Raw genomic sequence first — 27,604 nt, forward strand, 5'->3', positions numbered from 1 at the left:
CAAAAAATATGAGATATGGTAAGAACTTACCCTTGTTATCTCTATTTCTATGAAGTCCATAGGGTTCCACAGGATACCTTGGGGTATAGGTGTGACGTCAGTCGCAGGGCACCAAAGAGTTAAGCTTTCAGCCTCCCAGGATGCACTAGGTCCCCCTCCTATACCCCGCCCCCGGGCCAAGGCACCTCAGTTAGTTACCAAGCCATAGGCCGGAGGAGGAGAAGGAAGAGAGAGAACAAAGATCTGGACACATACAAGAATCACATTCTCACCAGAGGGAGACAGAAAACCGGTGACCAGAGCAAAGCCCATCTGCAGCACAGGTGCGACAGGGCGGGAGTCCTGTGGAACCCTATGGACTTCGTAGAAATAGAGATAACAAGGGTAAGTTCTTACCATATCTCATATTTTCTACTTCAGGGTCCATAGGGTATCCACAGGATACCTTGGGGATGTCCCAAAGCAGTATCCTTTAAGGGTGGGGACGCTCCTGTGCAGAAAGGAGAATCCGCCGCCCGAAGGAAGCATCCTGAGAGGCGAAGGTGTCAAACCTGTAATACCTCACGAAGGTATGGACAGAAGACCACGTAGCAGCCTTGCAGATCTGAACTGCCGAGGCACCACGTCGAGCTGCCCACGAAGGACCCACAGACCTAGTGGAATGAGCCTTCAGAGAAGGAGGGACCGGTAGGCCTTCATGAAGATAAGCTTCCGAAATAGCCATACGGATCCAGGCTGCCAAAGTTTGCTTTGAAGCAGGCCAACCCTTTTTACGGAAGCCATAGAGGACAAACAAAGCGTCCGACTTCCTAAACGAAGAAGTGCGGTCAACATAAGTCCTTAAGGCCCGCACAACATCCAAAGAGGCCTCACCCACGGAAAGACCCGGTGAGTTAAAGGCCGGAACAACTATTTCCTCGTTAACATGAAACTGGGAAACAACTTTGGGAAGAAACTCGGGCCGAGTGCGGAGCACTGCCCTGTTCCCATAAAAAACCAAGAAAGGGGGTCTACAAGAAAGAGCCCCTAACTCAGAAACACGTCTGGCCGAAGCAATGGCCAGAAGGAAAACAGTCTTAGCTGTTAGCCATTTAAGATCCACTGAGCCCAGTGGTTCAAACGGCGGTCCTTGGAGAGCCCTCAGGACCACAGCCAAATCCCAAGGCGCCACAGGTGGAACAAAGGGCGGCTGAATGCGGAGAACACCCTGCATAAAGGTGCGCACATCCGGGATTGTAGCAATCCTACGGTGAAACCAGACAGATAGGGCCGAAACCTGTACCTTCAAAGAAGCAAGGCGAAGCCCATGATCTAGTCCCGCTTGCAGGAAGGCGAGAATCCGAGACAGACGAAACTCCCGCGGTGCATAACCTCTCGGTCGACACCACTGGAAGAACGTATGCCACACGCGATGGTATATCCTCGCGGAAGACGGTTTCCGAGCTCATAACATGGTACGCACCACAGAGCTGGAAAACCCCCGGGACCTCAGCATGGCCGTCTCAACAGCCACGCCGTCAAAGACAGCCGAGTCAGGTCCGGGTGAAGGCAAGGACCCTGAGACAGAAGGTCCGGTCGTAGCGGCAACCGCAGAGGAATGTCCACGGACAGACCCTGAAGGTCTGAGAACCAGTGCCTTCTGGGCCACGCGGGAGCTATCAACAGGAGCGTTCCTCCTTCCTGTTTGAATTTCCGGATTACCCGTGGAAGAAGGGAGACCGGAGGGAACAGGTATGCGAACCGGAACGTCCACCGGACGGACAGAGCATCCACCAGAGACGCCCCTTCGTCTCTTGTGCGAGACCCGTACACCGGCAACTTGTTGTTGTGCCGGGACGCCATGAGGTCGATTTCTGGAAGACCCCACCTGTCCACCAGTAGTTGAAAAACGTCCGGGTGCAGGGACCATTCCCCCGGATGAACGTCCTGGCGACTTAGAAAGTCCGCCTCCCAATTTAGCACTCCCGGGATGAAGACCGCTGATATGGCCGGAAGATTGCGCTCCGCCCAAACCAGGATCCGAGAGACCTCTACGAGAGCCGCCCGACTGCGAGTTCCTCCTTGCCTGTTTATGTAGGCCACGGTGGTAGCGTTGTCCGACTGGACCTGCACCGGGCGACCCTGGAGAAACCGCTGTGCCTGCTGGAGAGCATTGAAGACCGCACGGAGTTCCAAGATATTTATTGGAAGCTCCGCTTCTGTCGGCGTCCACCTGCCCTGGAACAAGTGTGGACCCGAAACTGCTCCCCAGCCCCGAAGACTGGCGTCCGTTGTCAACAGGACCCAATTTGGAACCCAGAATGGACGTCCCTTGTTGAGGAGGGTCGTCTGTAACCACCACGCAAGGGACAGGCGAACCTCCTGGGTGAGCACAATCGTCTGGGACTTCAAAGACTGAGTCAGCCCGTTCCACTTGGACAGGATCAGGTGCTGCAGAGGTCTGGAGTGAAACTGGGCGTATTCCACCATGTCGAACACCGACACCATGGAGCCCAGTAACCTCATCGCCGAGTGTAAGGACACCCGGCGGTTGTGCAGGCAACTGCGCACCCTTGACTGTAAAGCAGAGATCTTGTCCTCCGTCACGAAGATCCTTTGCTGTCCCGAGTCCAATAAGGCTCCAAGATGCAGAATCCTCCGAGACGGGATTAGAGTGGACTTCTGCCAGTTGATTAGCCAGCCGTGCCGTTGCAGCAGTGCAATGGTCAGGTCCAAGTGGCGTAACAGGAGCTCTGGAGATCCTGCCACCAATAACAGGTCGTCCAAATACGGCAACATGCGGCCGCAGAGAAGCCGCCATGACCGCCATCACCTTGGTGAAAACACGTGGTGCTGTTGCCAGGCCAAAAGGTAACGCCCGAAACTGGAAGTGGTCGCTGCGGATTGCAAACCTGAGGAACTGTTGATGGCGCCAAAGAATAGGGACATGCAGGTAAGCGTCCTGTATGTCCAATGACACCAAGTAGTCCCCAGGTTCCAGCGCCAGAATGATGGACCGTAGGGTCTCCATCCGAAACTTCGGGACCCGCAAAGACTTGTTGAGTGCTTTGAGGTTGAGAATCGGACGATATGACCCATTGGGTTTCTGTACCAAAAATAGATTTGAATAGAAACCCTGGCCCCTCTGGGAGAATGGAACCGCCACTATAACTCCAGCCTGGAGCATAGTGTGCAATACCTTCCGCAGCTCCATAGCCTTGTTCCGGTCTGATGGGAGACCCGTGGTGAAGAAGCGAGCCGGGGGTCTGTGCCGGAAGGAGAGGGCGTATCCGTGGGAAACCACCTCCAGAACCCAAGTGTCTGTCGTAGTGGTCGACCAACACTGGGCGAACTGTAGCAGGCGGCCTCCCACCCTGGGATCCCCCAAAGGGAGGCCCGGACCGTCAGGCCGCAGGCTTGTCATCTGGCTTGGGGGCCGGACGTCTGGTACTCCATGCCTGCTTCCGGGGCTTGACCGATTTCTTAGGGCCAGCCTGTCGAGGAAACGACTGTGGTTTGGGCCTGCCCTGGGCCCTAGATGACCGAAAGGACGATGGTCCCGAACCAGAAGGAGCAGCGGCCGACGGGAGACAAGCAGATTTGGCTGCCGCCAGCGTGGCCACAATCTTATCCAGATCCGGACCGAAGAGAACTTCTCCGGTAAACGGCAACGCTTCCAGACCTTTCTTGGAATCTGCGTCCGCCTTCCAGGATCGCAGCCACAAGGTGCGACGAGCAGCTACCGCTGCTGAAGAAATTCTAGACACCAGAGTACTAATGTCTAGAGCCGCCTCGTTGATGTAGGTGGCCGAATCACGGAGATTGCCAATCAACTCCGCCTGATCGGCCGGACAGTCGGATTCAAAAGAAGCCTCTAATGAATCCGCCCAGCGCTCCATCACTCTGGCAACCCAGCAAATGGCCATAGCCGGCCGTGCTGCCCCCCCTGCAAGGGAATAAGCGGACTTCAGGCAGATTTCTACCTTGCGGTCCGTAGCATCCTTAAGGGAGGACATGGATGGCATCGGCAATGTGGCACTACGGACAAGACGGGTCACGTGAGAATCCACCTGTGGAGGGGATTCCCACTTAGCAAAATAATTATCCGCGAACGGATAAGCCACCGCCAGGCGTCTCTGCGGCTGGTATCTTTTGCCAGGTTGTTTCCACGCCTCCTCTAAATGGTCCACCAACTGACCCGAAAGAGGAAAGACTGTGGCATCGCCCTTCACATCTTTGAAAAAGGCATACTTAGATTTAGCCGCTGGGGGAACTTCGTCCTCAATCACCAAGGCTGTGCGGACCGCCCGAATAAGTCCAGGAATATATACTTTGGACTTAGCATCAGCGTCCTTAGTATGGAGAGGTTCCTGATCGTAAGGATCTAGAATCTCCCCATCATCAGACGTCCCTTCGTCATCCTCATAAGGAGCGGACAGAGACGCCACCGGCCTTTTATGAGGCCGCATCACAGACTCCCCTTGCAACACATCCGACAAGTGCTGTACAGAACTCGTCAGGGAGTTAACCCACGCTGGCTCCTGAGAACCCGGGAGCGGGGAAATAGGGAGACTGTGGGGTACCACCAATTGTCGTGGGAACCCCTGCATGGGTGACGACACCACAGACTGCTGGGACAAACCCATCGGAGTAAACGCGGGCTGCGGAGCTAACTGGCCCACTAAAGCTGTTAACGCCTGAGCGAAACAAGCCCAGGGCGGCTCCTGTACCGGTGCTGTAACCGTAATAGGCCGCGCCATGGACAAACACTGCCGGCAAAGGCCCTCCGCGCTACCCTCCCCCTCCGCTAATGGTACTTTGCACGTGGTACACTGTAGCCGGAGGGGAAAATCACTTTCAGACATGATGGCACCACGTATGTGACCTCTCTCACCAATTAAGTATTAAATAGGCGAGAGACCACCCTGCAGCACCGCACCGCAAGGGCTTTAGCAGAAGAACAGGGACAGTAATAAAGCTGACAGTTTAGAGAAGAAAAGTTACAGGCAGCAGCGCTAGCACAGTCACATACAATGCAGAGAAATAACAATTCCTGCACTAACAGCGCTGATCACTCAACTACACAGACACAGGGCCTGGTAGGACACAGCGCTGCATACACAGACCTGACCACAGCGGAGGAGAGGTATGCGGGGGGACCCAGACCACGATGCTTCCGTCCAGCGCTTCCAGCAGCGTTCACCATGCGTTCTGGAGAAGATGGCCGCCGAGGAGCAGAGAGGAGGCTGGCCTGGGGGAGGAGCGCTGCCACAGGACCAGTCGGCAGCATGCAGAGAGGGCTGTGTGCAGCGGGGGAGGCGCCGGCTGTGAGACAGGGAAGGCGCGCTCCCCTGGCATGCATTTAACCCCTGGGACGCCGCAGCGCTACCGCTCTGCTGCGGTCCGCTGTCCCAGGGGGTAGTGGAAGCGCAGGTTGGTCGCCTGGCTCCACGCTGCAGCCAGTCCCCAGGGAGCCCCCTGCCTGGGGACTTAGGACCATGTGATCAGCGGGGACCCACCGCGGGACCCCGCTGCTTACCTCTGTCCCCCTTGAATCCGGCCATGGTCCGGAGCATCTGGGGTCACCGCTAGCTGTGACCCCAGACGCCCACCAGCATCCCCGGATCAGTACCGGCGTTCTGGTACCGGCGGGGTGTAGGGAAGACAGCATGGACGTCAGGACTGACTGTCCATGCTGTTCATCCAGATGTGCAGCCACAGCTGCATGAAGAATAAGCTTCAGGGGCTCTTCTAGCCCCCACTCCAACAGGTGCACCCGACTCCGGCCGGGCACCAAACTAAACTGAGGTGCCTTGGCCCGGGGGCGGGGTATAGGAGGGGGACCTAGTGCATCCTGGGAGGCTGAAAGCTTAACTCTTTGGTGCCCTGCGACTGACGTCACACCTATACCCCAAGGTATCCTGTGGATACCCTATGGACCCTGAAGTAGAAATCATGTTAGCAACAGCTAACACCATTAAAGCAAACCTATATAAACTGAGGTGAAGACTTATCATGATTTGCCTTGGCATGATGGGTGCTCTGTCATGTTGACAATATCCATGTACCACAACCTCCCTTGCAAATCAAGAGCTACTAGTATGACTAGGATATATTTGAAGTCTTCCCTTTTTACTTTTTAGTATCGTTAGAAGAATTACCAATAGAATAAATAAATAAATAAATCCAAAAGTCCTGACATGGTATTTAGAAAAAACTAAAGTAAATAAACTTTTGTACCTTGTGGTTCAACCAAGACGCCATCATGTAGATGTCAGGTTGACCTTATCCTTTCACCGGTTGAAGAAAGAAATCTGGGTAGAGGGATCATTCCACAATACGAACATCTTGTTCGCTATGAAAATCTGCTCCAGTTGTTTACGCCAAAAAAATGACATGATGGGTGGAACATATTGATCCAACATCACATAATGTTCAAGGTTGTTACAATGGCAATTCAACATTTTGGCACCCCTGGTGATTTAGATTTGCCATCACCATGGAATTGTCTTACCACCTTTCCTCACAAAAGAGGACATCCCCTTACTAAGGCTTTAAACCCTGTAATTAACTCCAGCTCAATGATTAGAAATTTTGACTACTGCGGGGACCAAAGACCATGTAAAGGACCCTGAAGCATAACCACTTCCAGTCCTTAAATACTGGCATCTGTTCTCACCAGCATCTAAAATAGATGGTTGACCTCAAGTGAGGTTCTAGCCTCTCAATCAGCAAATGAGTGACTGATGTACTCTTGGGGACAGACTAATGACCTGATTGGACAGACAATGGGGAGACTTGTTCCATTTCTCAAGGAGTTTAACTTGGAACTCCCTCAAGTGAAACTGTTCAAACAAGTGAGTTGTCAGCCAACAAAGACTGTGCTATGCGAGGTTCCCCTGTAGAAATCAGAAGCAGTCTGTTTTAAACAGACAAAGTTTGAATTAAATTAACATGTTGCCCGGGAGGAACCTAAAAGCCCATTACTAAAAAAGTAATCCCTGCAGATTTATTTAACAAATACGTTTCTAATAAAAATGATCTGTATTCACAAACTTTATTACTTTCTAGTCATTGCTGCCAGAGAACATTTAAAAATTGGGGTGGCAATAGAGTAGAGCTGCAAGCTTGTAATAGAGACGGTACCACCATCAGCTAGTGAAAGTGCATGGGTAACCTTATGAGAGGTTCATATTCTATATTCATAGATTAGTATTAAATGTTGCAGAATAAATCAAAGTGTTTCATGCTCATAATTAAAGTAAAAACAAATGTGTACAAGTCTTTACAATTCCAGTTCTAGGTAACTTTTGTATGCAAGTGTAAAAATCTGTGTGAATTGTGTAACGTACTAAACTAATAGCACTGCATTTTACAGTTGTGATAAATGCTTATGCTTCTAGAAGTATGCTAAGACTTAATTAACCATTTTGCAGCAGATAGAAAGCACAACATTTTTGTTTCACATTTGTAAGTAAAAGATCCAATTATAAGGGACCTGATCCAGGCAATCTACTGTATAAGCTTCTTGTATTATGTGCACAGACAATTTATATATTCAACTGCCTGCAGAATTGTACGTTTCTTGTGGTGAGGCCGTCCCCTAACCATTGACAGTGATCGCTACAGCGCATATTTTACCCAGTATTGAGGACCGGGTACTTTTAAAAAATGGCCGGGTCCCTGGGGACACGTGGTGCTGCGGCCAATTCCTCACAGACGCTGAGCCGTTCTGCAGCCCTTGAGAGAGTCAGCTCTGTCATTCAAAAAGGCACTGGTCACGAGCCAATCTGAGCTCACAGACCGGCACCCAATTAGCAGCAGCTGACGATCGCGGCCGGTACCAGATTCGAATGACAGTGCCGATATCTCTCAAGGGCTGCAGTGCTATCCCTGGGCTTCTGCGTTCTGCAGGGGCAAGAGGGGGTTCCCTCTGCTCCAGACACTGCTTACCATCAGCAGTGGCAAGGAAAATCACAGAAGAGATGCCGGTAATTCTTTCTAACAGCCATACACGGCACTATTAACACTGACAGATTTGACTGCTTTCTAAGACCAGCTAACTGCTTGACACCTAACAGACATTGCTTATACTAATACTGCTGGGGATTTCATGTAATGCAAGATTATTCTGCTTATATTAATACTGCTGAGAACCTTTTGCATGCAATCAACTCTGCCCTTTGCCCTGGAGACACGCTTGCAATTTTGTGGAGTGAGTTTTCTATCTGTTGGAATCAATTTTTATTGCATGGCATAATGTGTAAGTGGCATTACTGCATAGCATAATGTGTAAAGGCCAGGCATTACTGTGTGACATTTGTAAAGGCCGGGCATTACTGCATGTCATAATGTGTATGGACCGGGCATTACTGTGTGACATGTAAAGGACAGGCATTACTGCATGTTATAATGAGTAAAGACTGGGCATTACTACGTGGTATAATGTGTCAAGGCATTACTGCATAGCATAATGTGTTATAAGCAGCACTACTATGGTGTAACGTGAATAAGGGACACTATACAGTGAAAAGCTAAAACAGCCGTCCCTAACCTTGGACTGCAGAGTCCAGCATGACACAGCATCTATTCACACTGCAGGGAGAGCTAGGGAGCAGCCCAACATCTCAGTGAGTGCTGCGCACGCCCCTACAGTATTGAAAAATGGGCATATCAAAGTCACTCCCTCTTTTCTGATGTAACCATACCCCTTTTTCGGAGGTGCGCTGAAGTGTACTTTCTGTTAGGTGCCCTGCCTGCCCTAACGTGAAGGCTATGGGCTTGCAGCAGATATCTCAAATATCTGCTGTGGTCCCCTGAACATACATCCTGGGAGTTCTTAATATTTACTTAACCCCTCCGAAAACGGTTGTTTTCTGGGATATACCGTACATATTCTTTGATAAATATGTATCTTATTACCCAATGCCTTATTCACTATGGGTTTTGTGTACAGACAAGTCATATGACATGTAGGATCATGGAGGCATTTAAGGCACATGTGGGGAGGTCCGATGCTGTTGAGGGTATCAGATGGGCATTCTAGGGTATGTGGGGATGTGTGGTTGCATGTGGGTAGGTCTGAGGGGCATATGGGTAGCTCTAAAGCATAAATTAGGATGGGACCCAGAAATGGTTAGGAAGGACCCCATTTTTTAAAACTGAAGGGTCCGTGGGACCCACATATTCTGTCACTCAATGCGATCACTGCATTCACTAGATTTGTTACACTTGCACCATCCTATACTAGGTATAAATTATACACAAGGAAACAGACGTATTTGCACTCACGCCCAACTCTGCATTGCATGATAAGTTCTGTCTACATGCCCCCCCCACTAAACTTTGCCTATGTAAGAAAAGCCTTGTCATTCCTCCAGTGCATCGCCCGATCTTGGGTATACTCAGTTCTAGACTGTGAAAACACGCAAGATATGCTCTGCAAACAGGCAAACTGCATTAGCTCTAAAAAGTTCTCAAAAATGCAGAACGCAAAAGTAAAAGAGATGCGGATGGTGGAATAACTAAGATTTGCAAGTTTTCTTTCCTACTGGCCAGTACTTCTCACTGCTTAAAAGGATTAATGGTCCTTGGCTGTAGAATTCATTCCCAGATGAGTGTTGCAGGACTACTCCGGACAGTGCTTGACAACAGCTCAGTATACAAAGTTGCACTATCACATCAAATTACACAAATTGTATTATTGTTACTGCTGAAAACCCCATTTATATCTGTATACCTTCTTTTAAAATGTTAAGCACATGACACAGACTAAAATATTTCAAGAATCAGAGAAATTAAAACCCGTAAAAAAATTGTACATTTAAGTTACTTTTTTTTATCTTTTTTCATATTAAAAGTTAGTAAAGTGTCAAAATAGGTTCTCTCACACCCCAATCTCATGTACTTGCTAAAACAAATGTGCATTGCAGTGGTAACTAAGGGGCATATTCAATTAGCCACGATAAGCCAGTTTTCGCCGGTGACATCATTTCGCCAGGCGAAAACTTATCCCCGTATTCAATTCAAAGACTTTTCGCAGGTTTGGAAAGTCAATGCATTGGAATAGGCGAAAAAGATTCCCCTATGAAACTAATTGGAAAAAAGGGGGTTTTGGGGTGCAAACTTTTGGAAACCACCCTGCACCCTTGGGGCTGCCCCCCAAAAGGTAAACTGTGTCAAAAAAGTAAAAAAAAAAACTTAAGAACACCCCAAAAAAGTACTTTCATTTTTGGGGCAAAAAAACCCCCCAAAATTGGGGGACAAACTAAAAAACTAGCGAAATAGACTCCAGGGGGGTCCCCAAGTATGCCCCAGGTGTTCTTAAGATTGCAGGTGTTTGCGGCAGGTGGATTTTTAAAGTTTTTTAAAACATCACTTTAGCAACTTTAAAATATGCAAACACCCATTTTCATTTACCCCAAATTTGCTAGGACTACTTTTTTTCTGCAAAAAAACCTACTAAATGCTATCCTTCACCACTTCAGCAAAGATGCTAATTACCAGCTATTGAGAGCATTTAAGTACCCCAAATACCTTCAGCAGACCTTTTCAAGGGTATCTATAGTTATCCCTGATGTCACTGCATCTTTTAGGGGGTGTCAGGCTGATTTCCCCAAAACTGACAGGACTTTTTGCTGGTTTTGAATTCGCCGGGTTCTGTTTTAGCTGATGTGGAATTGAATACGGGGATAAGCGGGGACGAGCGTAAAAATACTTTTCCGCATGGAAAACCAGTGATGTTGGCGAAAAGTCCGGCATGCGAAAAGTACAGGACTTTTCGCGGCTAATTGAATATGCCCCTTAGATGTAGATCTGACTAGGCTTAATAAAAATAGCACAATGCAGGTTTTTGGTCAATGTCAACTCTCTTCTGAAACTATTTTCCACAGGTCTCATTATTGCCAGAGAGAAAAATAACCCAGAAGTGCTCTTCCATGTACTTACAAAGTAACAATAGCAAATTCTGGGCCTAATTCAGACCCGCTCGCGAGCGCTGAGCGCTCGCAAGCGGGTCGATATTGACCCAGTGCGCATGACGGAGGCGGCTCCGTCATGCGCATGCGCGAGACCTGGATAGCGACGGGCAAGCCGTCGCTCTGGGTCTCGCTACAAAGGGGGCGTGCTGTCGATGGTGACAGCATGCCCCCTTTGGTGGGCGTGCCGGGGGCGTGGCTGCCCAGACGGAGGCGCTGCCCATGGGAACGCCTACCGTCTGGGGCCGGCCCCACTGACATCACAAGTGATGTCAGTGGGAGTGCTCTCGGCTCTGATAGAGCCGAAAGCACTCCAGGGCTTGCGGCAACGAGACCCTACCACAAGGGTCTCGTCGCAAGCCCGATGGTCTTGACCATCGCGACCATCTTCCTGGCCGCTCGCTATAGCTGTGGGTGGTCACCCACAGCTATACGAGCGGCCAGGAGGCCGCTCTAAAAATGCAGAAGGACGGCCTTGATTCAGAGCGAGCGCTCTGTCAGAGCGTCCGGCTCTGAATCAGGGCCTCTGTCTTCAGGTTTTCATTATTTACAGTGCACAAGATGGATAAGGTTATTCAGCAATTCTAACTGTTCACTTTGTATCATATTATGATTAGGTCACGAGTATGTTCAAGAGCTTTTAAAGAGTTTCTATTTAATACAAAATAGCTTTCTAAAAAAAAAAACACTTTCACAAAACTTAGAGAATTGTCCTGGAATAAAAACCAATTATAGAGGTTTTCATGTATAGTGGTGACAAATTGTTCATACACAAAGTACTGTACCTGAAATAACTATATGGGGATAGACTGGTTAAAAACTAAAATACACCAAAGCCAGTAGGAGGCAAAAGTTTAAGAACTAGTTTACAGCTTATTATTCACCATTGCACACCGTAAAAAAGTTGCATTGAGGTACAGTAAAAGTACTTACTACTTCCCCATATGATATCAATGTCACCATTGTATTTAAGTTTTTCCCGATTTCTTCCAGTAGACGTCTCACCTATTCCTTATTAGAATATTTACAGCTGAAAAATTACAGGACAATTGGGACCATCTTTAACAGGTATTTTATATGCATATGTTAAATATGTTGACCAGGAACAAGTCTCAAGAACCAGGTAGCAGAGGGAAGGTGGAATATTACAAACTGACTACTGGCACCTAACCCCTCAGGAGTAATACCTGTTGTCAATGGATGAGCATCTTTTCTGACTTCCAAGAAGATCCTGTTGGCTCCTAAAAGTTTATATTATTAATTTGTTTAACCCCCAGCATTGTCTAGTAGTGCCCAATAACACAACTGATATCAGATAAGTGAAACAGCTGGGTATACTGCATTTATGGTTTCCAGTCAGGAAGCAGACGGTCGAAATGCCGACCGCCGGCTTCCCGACTGTCAAATCCTGGCAGGGGTCTAAAGATAGGCATCGAAATCCTGACGCCTATCATTATCCCTATTCCGGGAGCCCGACGCCCGGCATACCGAACAAAGGTATGCGGACAGCTGCAGAGGGGGGAGGGTTAGGTTAGGGGCTCCTGGGGAGGACTTAGGGTTAAGCACCACTCCTGGGAGGGTTAGTGTTAGGCTAGGGGAAGGGGGGGTTAGGTTTAGTCTGTTGGGACAGGGGGGTTAGGTTTAGGCACTTATGGGGAGGGTTAGGCACTAAGGGAGGGTTAGGGTTAGGAGGGGGGAGAGGGTTAGTTATACTTACCTTTTTTAGCTGTCGGGATCTTCACTGCTGTTGGTCTTCCGGCATCGGGATTTGAACTGCCGGACATACGATCCCGCATTTGCTAGCAGTGCAAACGCTATGCTAACCACCATGATAATCACTGGCCACAGTGAAGAGAAACCAGATGTTGATACATTCTCATATTAGGTGTATCATACAAAAATATACATGGAATTCGAAAAGTCCCTCCGCAGTGACTGTGGGCCTGATTCAGACCCGCTCGCAAGTGTTATGCGCTCGCAATCGAGTCAATTGTTAGGCAGTGCGCACGCGCGAGCCCCGGAGCAAGCGCAAAAAGCACTCGCTCCGGCGCTCGCATCCAAAAGGTGCTGCTGTCGATGTTGATCGACAGCTCGCCCCGTTTGGAAGGCGGGGCGGGAGGGTGGCTGGGCAAACAGAGGCATTCCTGCAGGAACGCCTGCCATTTGTGGGCGGCCCTACTGACATCACTCGTGATGTCAGTAGGTGGACTTACTGCTCTATTAGAGCTGGAAGTCCACTGGGGCTTGAGGCAATGAGACCCTACCGCAAGGGTCTCGTCGCAAGCCCGATGGTTGCGATGGTCTTGACCATCGCGACCATCACCTGGCCTCTCACATAAGCTGTGGGTGGTAACCCACAGCTATGCGAGCGGCCAGGAGGCCGCAACTAAAAAAAACAAGTGGCCACCCTGATTCAGTGCCTCTGAATCAGGCCCTGTGTTCAGAGTGTGTGACAGATAGTGGGCTCCAGAGGTGGGCTACAGCACAGTCCAAAATTCAATTAGGGGAGCCACACCAACTGCTACCCCATAGTTTTAAAAGCTATAAAAACACTTGCAAGATGACCATTTTGATGTAATCATTTTAGAAACATTTGCTTTACCTTACTTTAGTTTTGGAGAATGTTGGGAGAATTTCATTAATCAAGAATTTACCTTCACAAAGGGTTATTACAGAAGGAAAATAAGAAAGATGTCTCTGAAGTGCTAGGCAGCTCCCAATCACCACTGAAGTGCTGCATGCAATCATCATAGTGAGCAGGGAAATACCTCCTGAGTTCTGGCGAATCGGGATGAAGATGTCAACTGTGGGACAGTCTCATCAAATCAGGAACGTACAGTCAAATTCAGTTGGGAAGCATGCATTAGGGTTACAGAAATACTTATTTACATTAAAAACTACCTTCACCTAGAAACAAATATTTACCAGACATGTTGAGGATCATATCAGGGCTTCTTCTACCAGAGTTGACAACAGTTGAAGCTGAAATGTACAGTGTTAAGGCTCTAACGCAAGCACTTACTGTACGAGCAGAATGAAGGTTTCTGCATGTGCACAGTGTCCGTTTCCAGAGCCGGTCCGGGGTTGCAGAGGAGAGATCAAAAGATCACTCTCCTGCACTTGGAGCCTCAATAGGCTTCGCTTTTTGGAGTTTAGTACATAGGGGTCAGATTGTAGTACCCCATTGATAATAATGGGGACTGCAATCTAAAGTGCTAATTAGCAGTTTCAGCATAATTTTATGTAAAAAAAAAAAGCTTGATACATAGGCCGCTAAGTATTTCAAGTTCACTTTATTTTCTTCTTCTAATCAACTACGTACGTTTCCTTCTTAAGTTGGATACACACCATATATGATGGTGCGACCCACAATGTATGATCCATGGTACAACGGTGCGATGTATTGTTGCATACTGCATGTTACTGCACTGCATCATTCATTGCATCGTCCCAGCAGCCATGCAGAACAGCAGAAGGGACGATGTGATGAACGACCGTCAGGAACAACGGATCAGACGTATACACTATATGATGTGTACGAACTATCGTTGCGATCCGTGTCCGTACAATATATTATACGATACATTATGTACAGCCAGCTTTACACTGTAAGGTTATTAACATTTCCATAGCACATTAGGGGTTTGATTCTGAGTAGCATGGAGAAGTTCACGCAGCAGAGTCTATTGGCGGTCGTCACGTTGCTGCAAATGCCGCAACAAACTCCTTCCCATGTGTAAATCCAAGCAGCTGAATGTAAAAGGACTGAGACGCCCACTTGCAACATCTGTACGTGCAGTAATACAGAAGCTGTGTCCTATCAAAACTTGCACCAGCCCTATGGCAGGTGCAGTCTCTCCATCTGAATATGGCCTCCTATGCCTGCGGCTGCGGGTCTGTGTCTGTAGCGACTTTCACTGACATGCCGTGACACTCCCATAACATGCCAACTGAACGAATCATTTTTGCGTGTATTTCTACCCACCTTCCAGTCACAGCCCAGGAGCGCCCATCACTTTCCCACAACAATTCTGATACCAAGCACGCCTTTGTGTTGATACCTTGTGTAACAGATGTGCCAAAAAGGTTTTTAGGAACTTTGGGCCTGAATCAGAGCTGAACGCTCTGACCAGAGCACTCGCTCTGAATCAGGGCCGTCCCAGCTAAATTTGAAGCGGCCTCCTGGCCGCTCGCATAGCTGTGGGTGACCACCCACAGCTTATGCGAGCGGCCAAAAAGATGGTCGCGATGGTCAAAGACCATCGCGACCATCGGGCTTGCGACGAGACCCTGCGGTAGGGTCTCGCTTCCGCAAGCCCAGGAGTGATTTTGGCTCTATCAGAGCCAAAATCACTCCCACTGACATCATTACTGATGTCAGTGGGGCCGGCTTCAGACGGTAGGCGTTCCCATGGGAACGCCTCCGTCTGGCAGTCACGCCCCCGGCACGCCCACCAAAGGGGGCGTGTTGTCAATCAACATCGACAGCACGCCCCCTTTGGTGCGAGACCCGGAGCTACGGAGAGCCCGTCGCTATCTGGTCTCGCGCATGCGCGCGATGGAGCTCCCTCCGTCGAGCGCATGCGCAGTGGGGCAACATCGACCAGTTTGCGAGCGTCCTTTGCTCGTGAACGGGTCTGAATGACCCCCCTTGGCCCATGCGCAGTTGCTAAAAAATCGCTCATGTACGTTAACATCGGCATTGCATGCAACTCTGAATCAGGCCCTAAAGCAGGATCACTGAAAAGAGTAGTTAATGTTCCACAAATCCATATGTCATGTCTTCTTCTGACATGATTCCACATGTGAATCTGCAGCACAACACTGTAAATGGCAAGAACATACACCATTTTTTTTCTACATAAATTATAAGCTTTTGTGCACTTCTATGTTCTCTGCATGCACAAATGTGCAACATGTAAATATATACTTTCTATATTTTTCTTTTCAGATCTTACCTTCAATTGGTTACAATCTTGTTAATGGGAATCACCACCTCTTGTCTGTTTGCAGTTGCTGTGACATAATCGGTTCAAATACTTCAAAGCAAAAAGGTTAAAAGAAAATTCATCAAGATACAGTTTAATATGTTGTACAAAACTGAGCTTATCAAACTAGTTATTTACACAGATATGCCGATTTAATTCTAGCTGCTCTTTTATTCGTAAGCTCCTATCTAATCTTAAAAGCAGCTACCTCTAATTTTGCACAGCTGAAAAAGGCTCAGCCTACGACTAAAGCTGTGTACACACTGGAGCAAAGTCGCGCCGATTTGTTGTTTCATCAAAAGTCGTGTACATCGCTCAGTGTGTACGGGCGATTGCGCACTCCACGGTCACTAGCGATGGTCGATAGTTTTGCACATCAAACCTAGCGATCTCGCTAGCGACCTGTGGTATGTGAATGAAGAACAGAACAGTGATCCATCCTTCATTAACTCGTTCACGTGTGTATGGGGAATTCCCATTCAAAGGCATTCGTTCCGATGTCGGAATGAATGCATGTCGCTCCAGTGTGTACCCAGCTTAAAATTTCCTCACAGATCTCAACATGCTAAATAGAAGTACTCACACAAAATCCTAACAATAATTTAAATTATGTGAGTTTTTCAAATGAAATAAAGATACTTAATTATAGGAGCACCACATAGACACCGCCCATTGTTCATTCAGCAATGGACACTAGAGGCGAGATACAATAACCCAGCTTCACATATAAACACCCATTACAGTTCGCTGAGACATATCCAGGAAAGCCACAGGGATCCATTCTGGTGGTTCTCGTGGCTAATTGAATTCAGCCCTGAGAATTAACTTCTCCAGTGTAACATTGAAACATAGAATTTGAAGGCAGATAAGAACCACTTGGACCATCTAGTCTGCCCCTTTTCATGTATCCTTTAGGCAACTTCAACCCTATTTGCTCCTTACGTCTCTCTTAAGGATGTTCTTATGCGTGTTTAAATTGTTCCACCGTTTTAGCTTCAACCACATATGATGGGAGGCTATTCCACTTATCCACTACCCTTACTGTGAGGTAATTTCTCCTCAAATTTCCTCTGAGCCTACCTCCCTCCAGTTTCAGTGCATGTCCTCGTGTTCTTGTACATCTCTTCCTTTGAAAAATGCTTCCCTCCTGTCTCTAGTTAAAACCCTTCATGTATTTGAACGTTTCTATCATGTCCCCCCTTTCTCTTCTCTGTTCCAAACTATACATATTAAGATCTTTTAGTCTTTCTGGGTAAGTTCTGTGATGTAGGCCATGCACCATTTTAGTTGCCCTTCTTTGTACCGTCTCTAATGTGTCTATAGCCTTCTGGAGATATGGCCTCTAGAACTGAACACAGTGTAGCGCTCCAGTATTTGCCCAGCTACCTCTATGAGCCCAGACCACACCCATGAGTCACCACAGTATTCTCCTCCACCGTGACAGGATTATCAGTGTACATTGATGCAGGAAAAAAATATTTTTTTACATTATTAACCCCACTATGTGTTACCAATTTCTACAAGGATAGTGCTTTCAATACAGCACTGTCCCTGCAAACTAATGGGTCTATGCACTAATAATTGAGGAACTGTTGAGATTATTAACTATCCCTACCACAGAGGATATTATCTCTCTTCTGTTCCTGGAGCCTCCATAGCCTCAAAGCAATTTACAACATCTGAAGCTTCGTTTTTGGAGTTTGGTACATAGGTGTCACATCATAGATCATTGATAATAATGGGGACTGCGATCTGCAGTGCTAATTAGCACTTTGACGGAGACTGCTGTGAAATCTCTTGCATTGTGCCATTAGTACATAGCAACAATACATAAAATTATGCAGTAGCAGCAATTTCTGCATAATTTTACATAACAAACAGCTTGATACATACCATTACATAGGTGGAGTATTTCACATTTTGTAAAGTCCCTCCAAACTTTCTGGCATTGCGCATGTGCACAATGTTAGTTCCTGAAAGTCTTTAGCAGAGGCTGCAGGAGAGGGAATGCAAGATTCTTCCCCTCCGAAAATGAATGCCATAAGGTGCATACACACACAACGATTTTTTGAATGATTATCGTTAAACGATATAGTTTAACGATAATCGTTTGTAAAAATCGTTCACTTTCTGAGTCAAATGATGAACGATTTTCGTTCATGCGCGTTCACGTTTGTAGTTTGTAGTTCAGTCAGACTTGTCAACTCAACGACTTTCAGTAAGGGAATATGCAAAAATCGTTTGTAGTTCTAAAAAATCGTTCATTACATTTAAATGAACATAGTAAATGAACAACTTTAGTAAATGATTTTAGTTCATTTTTTCAAGGGAGAAAATTGTTTACTAAAATCGTTCATTAACTAAATCGTTGTGTGTGTATACACCAGTCATTCCCAACCTCGGTCCTCAAGGCACACTAACAGTCTTGGTTTTAGTGATATCCATGCTTAAGCACAGATGGTTAAATCAAAACAACTAAGGTACTAATTAAGTCACCTGTGCTCAACTATGGCTATCCTTAAAACCTGGACTGTTGGTGTGCCTTGAGGACCGTGGTTGGGAACCCCTGGTATACACCTATAGCCTCCAGGACCAAGCTCTGACTAGCTACCCTTTTTGGAGCTTGATACAAATGGGTCAGACTGCAGTCTCCATTGAGAGTAATGGGGACTGCAGTTTGTAGCGCTAATTAGCCTTTTGCAGGAAGTTTCTGTGAAATCTACTGCATTTGGCAAGTAAATACACCTCTATGTTTAGATAACTAAGGGGTCTATGTACTAATAATCACGGACCAGCTGCGATAATTATCTATCCATATTGCCGGGGAAATCATCATTATTAATGAAAATATCCCTGGTATGAACAAAGGGGAACACGCAGGGACAGCGGTTGTGGTAACTGCTGTCACAGTGGCCCTGATTCAGAGGCGCTCGCAGCACCCACAGCTTTAGCTCCCACAGCTTATGCAAGTAGCCAGGTTATGGTCGCGATGGTCAAGACCATCGCGACCATCAGGCTTGCGACAAGACCCTTGCGGTAGGGTCTCGTTGCTGCAAGCCCCAGTGGACTTCCTGCTCTAATAGAGCAGTAAGTCCACCTACTGACATCACAAGTGATGTCAGTAGGGCCGCCCACAAACGGCAGGCATTCCTGCAGGAATGCCTCCGTTTGCCCAGCCACCCCCCACCCCGCCTTCCAAACTTTTGGATGCGAGCGCCAGAGCGAGTGCTTTTTGCGCTCGCTCCGGGGCTCGCGTGTGCGCACTGCCTAACAATCGATCCGCTTGCGAGCGCATAGCGCTCGCAAGCGGGTCTGAATCAGGCCCAGTGTCCGCTTCCGGAGCAAGCCGGGGGCTGCAAGAGATAGAGATTGCACCTGGAGCCTCCATAGGCTTACAGTAGTTTACATCATCTGAAGATGATGTAAACTACCAGGGCTAAACTGCGAAAAGCTTTGCTTTTTGCAGTTTAGTACATAGGGATCAGATCAATAATGATGGGGGCTGCGTTCAGAAGGGAATCGGTATGATATGCTGGCGGCAGAATAGCCGGCGGCTGAAATCCCGACAGTGGAAGCCCGCATGGTACAGAATGCCGACTGCGGTAGGTAAGTACTCTAACCTACCCCTCCCCCCCCAACCCTCCCTTAGGGGTGTCTAACCCTAACCTCCCCTCTAGTGCCTAACCCTAACCCCCCCGCCCCGGGGTGCCTAATCCTAACCTCCGCTCCCCACACCCTAAACCTAACCCTCCCAGGGGGTGCCTAACCTCCCCCCCAGTGGTGCCTATCCCTAACCCCCCCTTCCCCTAGCCTAACTCTAACCCTCCCTGGGGGGTGCCTAACCCTAATCTCCCACCTGGTGTTGCTTAACCTTACCCCCCCTTCCCAGGGGACACAGCCGTTACTTACCCATCCGGACGATCGAGATTGCAGTGCTTCGAGATGCCGATGTCGGTATCCTGTTCACCTTCACGATATCGGTGTCGACATATTGCTGGGCGTCGGGATTCGGCGTCGGTATATCGACACCCGGCATTCTGTCCGCCGGCAATATGACTGCATCCCTTTCTGAAGTGCTAATGAGCACTTTGCGGGAGATTTCTGTGAAACATCCTGCATTGTGCTTTTAGTATATAACTACAATACATAAAATTATGCAGAAACTGCAGTTTCTATGTAAAAAAAACAGCTTGATACTTTGGCCCTTAGTTTGAGCTGATACAGATAGATAAATATTTGTCAAAAGTAATCTTAGGACCTTGTTTTGCTGCAACTTGCACCCCCAGTATCAGCATGTGTGACCACACACTGAGCCAAACACACACACTCAGCCTTCCCATTGATAGACCCTAGCTATCAATCACAATTTAAGGACCTTGTGAAATTGTGAGTTGACAGGAACCTAATACAGACCCTCCAACATGACCCGTTCCATTAGGTACAAAATACTCTACTCCCGGACTTCCTTCTTAATTTGTGATTGCAGCTACCTGTGGTGAAACACCTGTCTCATCTATTACCAAGTTCAACACAGGTGACTGCAATCATACATTAGGTGGGAAGTCCAGGAGCAGAGTGTTTTGTACCTAATGGAATGGGTCATGTTGGAGGGTAGGCTAATATAACTCCTCGTATCCCCTCCCATCGCCAGCAATAAACAGGGCTCTCATCTCACTCACGCATGTTTTGAGAGGGAAAATGTGGATCTCGTAACACACGGCTCATTACAGACAAAACATGAGCTGCACCTATGGTCTGTCCTCCAAGTCAATGAAGTCCATGTTTAGAAGATCCCGGACAGCAGCACAGCCGTACTGACCATGATTCTGCTGATATAATACAGTCAGTCATGGTGCTTTTAGACAAACAGGTGGAGTACGGCCAGTGCGCCCTCAGGACAAGGCTGGGGACCAGCTGCTGCTGTATTACACTGACACTCCCGCCTCAGCAGATGCACTCGGGTCTGTCCTCTGCCCCTAACACCCAGCAGGGTAAATGTTTGCAGGAAGAGTACACTACTGTCTAGTATACTGTCCGTGTGCTCTCTCTAGCCTCCTGGCATTACTTCCTTATGCTCCTGAGGTAAGACGAAGAAGAAACAACACAGCTGCCTCTCAGCCCCTTATTATACTGTAATCAGCGTGATCCCCAGATGTATAAAAGCAACAGCATGCTGCCTCCTCCTGATCCCCTCTCCTCCTCCTAGGACATGTGTAACACAGGGTAGATAGATACCCATGCCATTCCCCCGGTTACCATGGAGACGATGTGCAGGAGAGCCTGATGCTGTGTGGCACAAAGGCGGCCTCGCTTGCTGGAGCGCATCACAACAACATGGGCAGATGATAAACACCCAACATGCTGAGAAATGATCACATAAAATCCCCCCTACACCATCAGGCAGTCACACACAGGGGGTCGGCTAAATGATCAACATATCGTAAACTACATTTCTGTTACAGGTTTACAACTTCCCCCCTATTCATTCACAGAGCTGGGAGAACGGGTTGAGGAAAGGGCGTACACGTTAACGGAGACCCCTATTGTAATCTCCAAATCACACCCCTGGAGACAGACAGCCTTCTTTATATAGCACATACTTCCCCCAAATCATTCCTAGGTGGGGAATCGTGTCTTTCTCCGCTTCATACTGATCGCTCAACAGATGGGTAATATCATTAACAAACAAAGCAGCCATTAGTCTCAGTACAGTGATACATCGGGATTATGTCTATAGATGACAACACGTACCTCGTGTATTCCAGTGCTGGACATGTGCATGGAAGGATAGGGATAACAGGCAAAGACACTAGTTAGTGAGTAGTAGAACTACTTTCCCGATGCTGATGTGTGTTCTCTGTTGTAGAGGAGCCAAGCAAGGGAAGAAAGCCAGACCCCGCCTATGGGGTGGTGGTATCTACAATTAAAAAAAAAGAGGCAAGAATGGTCCTCATCTGACGTCTCTCCCCACCTTATATATATGTCACTTCCTTTTAAAGCTACAATTCATGAGAGCACATTACTTTTCTTCTCAGCAAACCTCTCATGTCTATTTAATATGACTGAAATAGTATTGTAACCATTTCATCAAAATATCCCTAATCTCCAACTTTGTTTTTTACTGTGTCTTCATTTTTTTTTAATTGTGACTGTGATTTCATTCATGGCATGATTCTTCCCTTGCTACATGATGACAAACACCCTCCAATATGTAATATTATAGCAAAAAGTAACCGTTTTGGAAGCAGAGTCGATTTTGCAAAATATCTTTTTTCCCCCAGTTGTTTAAACAGAGGCCCTGATTCAGAGCCGGACGTTCTGACAGAGCGCTCGCTCTGAAAATGATCAAGGGCCTATTATGAAAAGCAGAAAGGTGTGACCATTGCTGTGTGGGTGTGGCCAATGCCATGTGGGTATGTACACCCCTATTCTATCAGCCCCAATGTTTCCCTAAATATGTAAAATTATAAAAAGCTTCATTTTGTGTGGTAAATAGAAATACAATTTTACTACTTATGATTTATTGCAGATGGCCAGTCAACATGCTGTCATAACTATGGGCCTATTTTTTATGTGGAGGCCTGGAGCTGTAGCTCCATCCGCCCCATTATTAATCTGGCCCTGACTGGCACACATACAAAATTGTTTACAAAGAGACTACACAAAGGGGTAACTCAGAGGGGGAGAAGGTACTGCAATATCTTTGGACTAATGCCGATTGGTGGTACAACCCATCCTCAAGTAATTCAGTGATTTGGTGGCCCTACAGTGATGGGCTCCTTAGAGAACTTTACAATTTATCCACTCATTTAATCCCTAGCACATCTTTAACTACAATTAAATGTTCATACATACATAGATATTTCTCAGTGATGTGTTTTCATGTTGAAGATTGGACCCATTTGCTCAATAATATATTGCTGTAATCCCCTGTCCACAGTGTCGTAACAGGGTGGCACTGCTCTCTTTGCCAGCCCTGCAAGTACTGGGCAGTACGTCACTGTCCAGGCAGCAGGGTGCATGGCCAGAGTTTCTTGGTGGGATACTAGCTGCAGGGTGCCCTGGTAGATACAAGGGTTGGGGCAAGTGACGGTGCCACCACCAAGGCTCTGTGCCCTGGGCAGTGGCACTGTTCACACACCCCTAAATACGGTCCTGCCTAGCCATACAAGACACACAAAGAGCATGGGACAAACATGGTGGGAGGAGAGGGGACTACTTACAATTAGTTCTGCTGATACCCTTTGATTCTGTGTTGGAAATATCATTGTAGCATGGTAGAGGAAGCACACACAAAACTGTGTAAATGGTCAGATGCTGCCTTGCTTAGGCTACCACATGCAATGCACAGACCAAAATACAAACATTCCTGCCCAAATTCCACTGCTCTCCTAAGTCTGCCGCAGTGCACATTTTGGGAATTATTGTTTTACTAACACTGTACTAGTAGTGTTTTCTTAATTTTTTTTAAAGCATGAGCACATTTTTGCGTCAAACAAAAATCTGGCAAAGGATGGCTTGTGCAAGTTACAAAAAAGCTATGCATGTAGCATGTTTGCCTTTATCTGTTTACTCATTTATTTTTGTCTTTTTTTGGACACAAATCCATTATGTAAACACAGTATGCAACATATCATACAAGCAATAGAGAAACCAATATAAGCTTGTAGCGAACTTTGGCTGCGCACAATACAGTGGGCTGCACGGAAAAACTTGTGAAAATGCTGGCTGCTATGTCCAATTACAGAATAGCGCATAGCAACCAAGTCCCTATTTGAATTACCACTTTAGTTATGGATAGTATACAAAAGAGAACACTGTTGGCTAATATACAGTATACACAATAGATATCCACTAGCTGGCATACAGAGAGAACCACAAATTAATGGCCAGTGTAAATAAAAAGTGTTACATACTTCCCAACATGACCCATTCCAGGAGGGACAAAATGCTCTATTCCCTCCTGCAATGGGTCATGTTGGGAGGTTTGGAGTTATACTGGTGATATCATACACAAAAGAGACACACTGGTGATTAACATATATATAAAGACCCTGTTAAAATATGGATTGGGAAAACCTCCTTACACTAGGATTCGACTGAACTAGGCATATACCTTCACATGGTTATTATATACTGTACCATGTAACAGCACTTGTGAGGGAAAAAATTAATAATACTATTCTACACAGGTGGAATAGGTTGACACTTAATTTAAGAGTCCTAGAACACAGCATCAATACATTTCTATAAAATATTAAGTAAAAACACGAAGTAAATGAAAAATAAAAACAAAAAGAAAATATAAAAAGAGAATAATATATCCAATTCTAAAAGCACATATCCTTTTCCTCAGTAAGTTTGTGGGAGATTATGCGGAATAATCTCTATCCTGTTCCTAATATGACCTTTGTATATAATAACGTTTTGTCTTGTGGCAGAGAGACTATCTCAACTCTCAACAGCTGCTTAGAAAGCACGCCCAATTAATCTAACGCATGATTAGAAATATAACTCACTTATTTCTACACCCCTTTGCATATATCTTCACATGTAATAAAAATATTCATGAAGAAAAATTCCAATGAGAAAAAAACTTTAGCACATTGTTAGAACAATACCTTTAAAAGGGAAAACAATGGATTTTCACAATAACATTTAAAGCATTCCATCAACATGGGACAAACAAATTATATGAAACAAATGATATAAAACACTTTACCCCTCAAAAAGGGGCATAAACAGGAATGTTCCCAGAAGATGGGCAATGGGACCCCTAGGTTACCGGTTCCTAGGAAATCCGGAATATCCTAAGGGCTTAAACAGAGGTACACATAGGTTCCCAATGCTTAAACAACTCCTGGATTCCTGGTTGGCTCCTTATGGATCCACACACCTGCTGCCAATGCATTTCAAACTTCTGATCTTCGTCAAGGCATGGCTGGTGTGTGGGCTAATGGCTATAAATAATGGTAGTGGAGAGTACTTCCTTTGTCATACAGTCGATCGGCCCGCTCCCTCCAGTTTGTCGCCGTGTAGAATCTTCCCTCTATTGGTACGGTTGAGCTTATTTCCCCTTCGTTCTAGGGACCTGGAAGTGACGTGAGTGAGGGCGGAAGTGCAGTTCCTGCCCATGAGAGCCAGCTACAGAAGTACTTTGTCCCTACTTAAACAAGTTTGTTGTCCCCTCGCGGGCTCGCTGCGCTTGCCATGCTTCGGGCACGGTGGCTCGCTGCGCTCGCCACATGGTTATATTCCTCCTCTATGCCCACTTGGATGGCAGGGAATGACGCTGGACACTGGCTGATGACGTCAGGGTCCTCTCTGTGAAGGTGATTTAGACATTACCCTATTTGGTACCCTTGGTGGCCTTGGTTTCAGTTTCTTCCAGAAGTGATGTACTGTGTTGATGTCATCAGACACGTGGCTTGTTCCCGTAAGTGAGATCTAGTGGTCCGGCCTGGCAGAGTGTCTCCCCACCTACTGTGGAGTTAAGGATGGAACTACGGGCATGTGGCCAGAAGTGATGTCATTAGGAGATTCCGGCTGCATCCTGCTGAAACAATTTTCAACAGAAGATTCCTCAGACACTTCTAAAGGATTGTAGTTTCTTTTACCACATGGATAAATAAAGGTAGTCGACTCATTCACCTATCATGGGGAATTTTTTTCCATCCTTCCAGATTTTATGGTGTCCATAAAAAAAGTGCATTAATGTTCATGAAAATATTAATAATACATGAAAAACTGTATTGACTGTAGTTAAAAAACACAGTATTGACTGAAGTTAAAAACAAGGTAATTCTTTAAAAAAAACTTCTCCATAAAAAGGCGAATACATAGAGGACAGAAACTAAAATTAAAAAGATTATTTATATGTAAGAAATTCATAGGGCTTACATAAACCATTTAAGTTCAAAATTGGTATTGAGGAGAGTTTTCAGTTTATAGATCCACCTCATTTCTGTTTTGGAGAGTTTGGATTCCAGATTCTTGTGTCTCCAATTGTCTCTAACATTTTCTACCCCTAAAAAAAGCTCAATACCATTGGTGGAGCATTGATGATTGGATTTAAAGTGTTCCGGGATTGAGTGGGATACAGTTCCCTTCTTGATGTTCCCAATGTGTTCACTCATCCTGGTTGTGAGAACTTTAGATATATTTCCAGTATACTTAAAACCACATTCAATTAGATAAACAACACTGGTGGCATGATAAGTGATGAATGGACCAATTTTATACTTCGTTCCATTATTCTCAAATTCTGTAATCTTGCTAGTGGTTCTCTTGATAGTTTTACAGGCCATACAGATACCCTTACTTCTGACATTGTGTCTTTCTTTTATGTCAAGAGTGCTTTTCAGTAGATGATTTTTAATTTGGGCGCTCTTCTATATATAAAAGAAGGGACTTGAGGTAGATGGTTCTTCAGAATGGGATCAAATTTAAGTATATCCCAGTGCGTTTTGAACATCTTCTCAATTTCTTTGTGTTGATAACTATATTCAGTAATGAAAGCCCATTCCGTATTTTTTGGTTTTCCCTTATCCTTTTTTGAATTCAGAATTAGTAATGTACCTCTCTGGGTGCAGATGGCTTTTTCTTCTGCCTTTTAAGGAATCTGACTTTCATAACTTTCAACTGTTCTATGAAAATTTCTTCCTTTTGTACAGTTTTTTCGTAATTGAAGAAATTGGCTTCTGGGGATCCCTCCCAACCATTTTTTTGCAGTGTTCGCTTTTGGTATTTGGATATGTATTTGAGTTCGTAGGTTTGCTAAACCTTTCGTTAGGATCTTGCCTTCTTTAATCTATATCTCCAAATCTAGAAATTGTACAATCTTTACAGCTATGCTAAAACATGAGTTTAATATTCCTGTTGTTCTCATTCAAGTTTTTACAGAAGACTTTCAAGTTTTCAGCATGTCCCCTCCATAAAAAGACAATGTCATCAATATACCTATACCAACTTGGTACCTATGGCTGTGCAATTATTCTGTAGATAAAAAGCCCCATTAAAATAATAATTATTATTTTTCAAAACATCCTTGAATACAAAATTCTCTAAGGTCCTGTTGCATCTCTGTTTTGGAAAGGAAGTATGAAATGGCTCATTTCCCCTGTTCATGGTCTGTTATAGTATATAGTGAACTTATGTCCACCATTACTAAAAACATATCTTCATGCCATTCGAGATCCTTTAATTTATTTAGAATATCCATCTTATCCTGCAGATAAGATGGATTTTTTTGGACCAAGGGTTGTAGATAAAAGTCAATTAAAGATGACAAATTAGTGGTAAGGCTTTCTATTCCCATGATAATAGGCCTAACAGGAGGGTTTTTTTATTTTTATGAATTTTGGGAAAAATGTTGATCACTGGAGTGGAGATGTCTTTCTTATCCAAAAAAGCATATGTTTGACCGAAGATTGATGTCGGAAACGACTTTAAAGTGCCCGATTTGCAGACGATTTGCAAGCGATTGCACGATAATGACATCGTTATCATGTAATCACCTGTCACAATCGCCTAGTAGATGGGCAGCATAAATGGCAGCTTGTGAAACTGTCTCAGGATTGCATACAGTAACACACGCAAGTTCTGAAGAAAAGCTTTTTTGGAACTTGATGAATGACATAATTTCTACATCGCCATACTAAA

General features: G+C 46.0%; 1 protein-coding gene across 2 annotated transcripts in view; it reads right to left on the reverse strand.

Moving 5' to 3' along the window:
- The window catches only part of AGPAT4 (1-acylglycerol-3-phosphate O-acyltransferase 4), a 202,493-nt gene extending 180,621 nt beyond the window's left edge, over positions 1-21,872 (reverse strand). Inside the window, exons 1-2 of one of the 2 annotated variants that reach the window (XM_088456634.1) lie at positions 21,695-21,872; positions 15,914-15,994 (exon numbers count right to left, since the gene is read on the reverse strand). The gene's annotated coding sequence lies outside the window, so the exon portion shown is untranslated. Of the gene's footprint in view, positions 1-15,913; positions 15,995-20,691; positions 21,048-21,694 lie in introns of those variants that run through there. The other variant, XM_088456708.1, reaches the window with a different exon arrangement.
- Positions 21,873-27,604: the final 5,732 nt, after the last annotated feature.

Source organism: Taudactylus pleione, unplaced genomic scaffold (genome assembly GCF_031769625.1).
Source record: "Taudactylus pleione unplaced genomic scaffold, aTauple2 ptg000006l, whole genome shotgun sequence".
Lineage (NCBI taxonomy): Eukaryota > Metazoa > Chordata > Amphibia > Anura > Myobatrachidae > Taudactylus > Taudactylus pleione.